Source organism: Nicotiana tomentosiformis, chromosome 6, assembly GCF_000390325.3.
Source record: "Nicotiana tomentosiformis chromosome 6, ASM39032v3, whole genome shotgun sequence".
Classification (NCBI taxonomy): Eukaryota; Viridiplantae; Streptophyta; class Magnoliopsida; order Solanales; family Solanaceae; genus Nicotiana; species Nicotiana tomentosiformis.
The window spans coordinates 6,362,585-6,367,459 of record NC_090817.1 but is presented as its reverse complement, the minus strand read 5'-3'; positions in this window follow the sequence as shown (position 1 = coordinate 6,367,459).

The window sequence follows — 4,875 nt, the reverse complement described above, 5'->3', positions numbered from 1 at the left end:
CACGAGAGTGGAGTACAAATTCATAAATCCACCATATAAGGAGAATAAAAGGAGTTCTCGCATCGATAATCGGAATCGAATCAAAATAAGAATAGTGCTCCTCTATTATAAATTAAATCATACCTGTAATGACGCCATATGGTGTATCGGCCTCAGCCAATTCATAGCAATTATATCAACGGGTCGGACCTCCCCCTCTTAAGTGCCCTCTACCCGCCTGTCCTCCACCCTTAACTGGCTGGGCACGTAGAGTATTAACTGGAACAAAACCGGTAGCCCGAGTGTTCTGATGAAATTCGCCTCTCCCAAGTCTAGGACAATCTCTCATGATGTGCCTAGTATCACCACACTCATAACAACTCCTCTGCGGGCGCGACTGCTCATACTGAGTTTGTGCCGGAGAATTGGAATAACCACTGTAAGAACCTCATGCCGGTGGTGCACTAAAAGTATTAACTAGAGCACTACGCGTACTCTGAATTGCAGACTGAACTGGCCGACTGCCCGAGCTTCCACCATGATGAGTCATAGCTGCAGAGTAGAATCCACTAAATCCTCCAGAGTTTCGAGACCTTTTTGGCATCCTTATACTTATTTTCCTTACTGCCAACACATTCTAACATTCTGATAATCTCTATTACTTGTTGGAATAGAATGTCAGTCTGCAACTCTTGAGCCATACATATTTTAAAATCATAATCTAGCCCTTCGATGAATATGCAGAGTCGCTCTCTAACTGTAGGAACCAAGAAGAGTGCATGTCGGGATATCTTGTCACGACCCAAAATCCAAATACTCGTCATGTGTGCATGTCAATGCAATGTATCTCAGAGATGAACTCATATGCATACTCTCAGAGTATCAATTCACTCATTCCTCCTCATCACTCAGTCCTCACAGTCGCTCAGGCATCCCAGTCACACAATCCTCACAATCACTCAACACTCGCACTCAGTAGGTACCTGCGCTCACTAGGGGTGTGTACAGACTCCGGAGGGGCTCCTTCAGCCCAAGCGCTATAATCTGCACGGACAACTCATGTGTTGCACGGAAAACTCACGTGCTATAGTATCAATATCTGTATCCGCACGGACAACGCACGTGCTTTAATAAATCCTATAAGGCCTGCTGCAGGTGGGCAACACCGATCCACATAATAATAAAGTATATAAAGCCAATATGGCATGTTGTGGCGTGTAACCCGATCCCATAATTATCCTCACAATCAGGCCCTCGGCCTTACTCAGTCATCAATCTCTCCAGTCTCTCTCTCATGGACTCACAATGTCATGAAAATAGCCCAAACAATGATATATCAATAAATAACCACAAAGACTGAGATATGATATGTAATGACATGAATATAACTGAGTATGAATTTTCAATTTAGAATAATTAATTCATAACAATATGACCTATGTGGGTCCCAATAATACTGGAACATAGCCTCAACATGAATTTTAATATGATTCTCAGCTTAGTTTCTTTAGCACATAAAACTACACAGAAAATGCCAAGATTATTTGACTACAAAATTCCACGGAAATAATTATGTCACAATTTTCATGGTGCACGCCCACACGCCCGTCACCTAGCATGTGCATCACCTTCCAATAATTTACATAATACATATATTCAGGGTTCATACCCTCAGCTCCAAGATTAGAAGAGTTACTTACCTCGAACAAGATGAATCAAATGCCGAGCAAGCTAAACAATGCTCCAGAAATCTCATTCTGCGCGTATCAACTTCTGAACGGCTCGAATCTAGCCACAATAAATTTGATTCAGTCCACAACATTTATAGGAATTAATTCCATATCAAAATTCTAATGTTTTCCCACAAAATCTGAAATTACACTCTGAAAATCGCCCATGGGGCTCATGTCTCGGAATCTGATGAAACTAACAAAATCCGACAACCTATCCAATTACAAGTTCAACCATACTAATTTCACTCAATTCCGACTTCAAATCGATGTTCAAATCTCAAAATTCGTTTTTATGATATATAGGAATTTCCTTCGAATTCTCTTGAAGATTCGATAATCTTACACCAAAAATGAAGATTAATTCATGAAATATAATTACAAGGGAGTCAAGCTCACTTACCCCAAGTTGTGTGGAAATATTCCTCTCCGTAATCGCCTTCTACCGAGCTCCCAATTTGATTTTGTGTTATGAACTCAAAACCCCCGTTTTACTTTTAATTCTGCCCAGAAATGCCTTCATCACGTTCGCGAAGCATAAAAATGTGCTGCCAATATTTCTTCTTCGCGTTCGCGATCTCCTCATCACGTTCGCAATCTCCTCACCACGTTTGCGATCTCCTCATCGCGTTCGCGATCCTTTCCGACCTCAGCCCTTCACGTTCGCAAGACACGAGCCGCGTTCGTGAAGGCTTAACGCTAGGCAGGCCCCTACCTCCCTTTCCTCTTCACATTCGCATCCGCCCACTCGCGTTCGCGTAGGCTTTTCCCCAGCTCCCTTCTTCGCGTTTGTGTCTCCTTCATCGCGTTTGCGATGGGCAACTCCCTTCGTGCGAAATCAAAAGCGGAAACAAATATAAATAACCCCCTTCGTGCATTATTCTTTTCCTCACATGATAATATAACTAATATGACATAGCATCACCCTTCGTGCTTTACACTCTTCCTTAGCAAGCACATGTACATCATTAACAAGCAAGGTATGAAGCATAAATAACATCAAGGAGAGTGTTTAAACGACAATACAATACAACAATTCATATAACAATTTGCCCACCTGCTACAACCAACTCCAAAGATACAACACAAATCAATTAATTTCAAAGCAAATAGCCCAAAGCTCCACACAACGTATATAAAACCTTAAAAATAACAACGGAGAGGGAAAAGTAACTCGGCATAGGACAACGCCTTCTTTAATTCAATTTTTTGATAAATATATTAACGTCTCTTTTTAAGCTTATTTAATTAATTATTTGCAGATGGAAATCCATAAATTAATTCCAAGAAATATCAAATCAACAAACACATGGAATTAACCTAAAATCCAAGTGGCGATCACCCCAAATTATCATATAAAATACAAACTCGAAAAACAAGGAACGAGGCATGACAAATAAAGGATTTACTATGTTCCAATAATTTTTCCAATTTAATACATAAGGGCGTCTACGAATTTAAACCGATATAGTTTGAACATATAAACCAAGTACGTACTCGTCACCTCGCGTACATAGTTTTCAATCACACAATTTCCAAATAAGACTCAATGCCTAAGGGGTAATTCCCATACTCAAGGTTAGGAAAGATACTTACCTTTTTGAAGTTATGCTGATATTCCAAAATAGCCTTCTTGCTTGAATTAATCCCCCGGATAGCTCAAATCTATTAAAATTAATTATATAACTTCATTAAAATTCATCAGAACTAATTCCGGATAATATAACGTCGACTTAAAATTTTATTCTAAAAAGTCAACCAAAAGTCAACGTGGCCCCCCCTCTCGGAACCCGACGGAATTTTACGAAATCTGAATACCCATTCCGATACGAGTTCAACCATACCAACTTTATCAAATTCTTATAACAACTCGACCTCCAAATCTTATTTTTCCGTTCTTGAAAAGTTTGGCAAAAATCTTGATTTCTTCCGTTTAAATCCGAAATAAATGATGAATATAACCACAAATTTATGAAATATAATCACTTTTGGATATAGGACACTTACTCAAGTCAAAGTCGTGAATAATTCCTCCAAAATCGCCCCAAAACTGAGCTCCAAAAATCCAATCGAAAATGGCAAAATGGCCATTTTTTGGTCCTTAAGTTTCTGCCAAGTTTCGCACTTGCGGGAAGATTTGTCGCATCTGAGGAATCGCTTTTGCGAGCCAAAATGCACATCTGTGAAGCCCCACAGTACACTGCCCACCAGAAGCTCGCATCTGCGGAAGAAATTTTGCATATGCCATGTCGCTTCTACGACAAAACGATCGCTTCTGCGAAGCCATGCCCAGCTGCCTCATTCCGCTTCTGCGATCATGCAGGTACGCAAAATGCATTGCACCTGTGACCTCTATCCAGTACCCCTTCCCAGTCGCTTCTGCTAGCTCGACCTCGCTTCTGCGATGACGCTTCCGCAGAAGCAAAAACATCAGTTGTTGCCCAGAAATTCCAGCAGCTTTTTCCAAGTCCAAATGGATCCGTTAACCACCCGAAATCCACCCGAGGCCCTCGGAACCTCAACCAATTATACCAACATGTTCCAAAATACAATACAAACTTAGTCGAGGCTTCAAACCACATCAAATAATGCCGAAATTACGAACCACGCATCGAATCGAATTATGAGTTTTCAAATCTTCCAACTTCTATATTTTACGCCAAAACGTATCAATCAATCCGGAATGATTTCAAATTTTGCACACGAGTCATAAATGACATAATGGAGCTGTTCTAATTTTCAAAATCAAAATCCGACCTCGTTATCAAATAATCGACTTACGGCCAAATTTATGAATATTTTAAAAACTTCATTTTTCAACTTTTCGCCTAAATGTGCCGAATTGTTCTATGGACTTCCAAATTAAATTTCGGACATACGCCTAAGTCCGAAATCACCATACAAAGCTATTGACATCATCAAAATTTTATTATAGAGCCTTTTGCTCAAAAGTCAACTATCCAATCAACTCTTTTCATTTTAGCTTCTAAAATAAGAATTGTTCTTTCAATTTAATTCTGAATCTTTCAAAAACCAAACTCGACCGCACACGCAAGTCATAATACATATTACGAAGTTGCTCGATACCTTATGTCACTGAACGAGGCATAAATTATTAAAATGACAAGTTGGGTCGTTACAGGAGGCCAGCCTTGGCAAACCACAG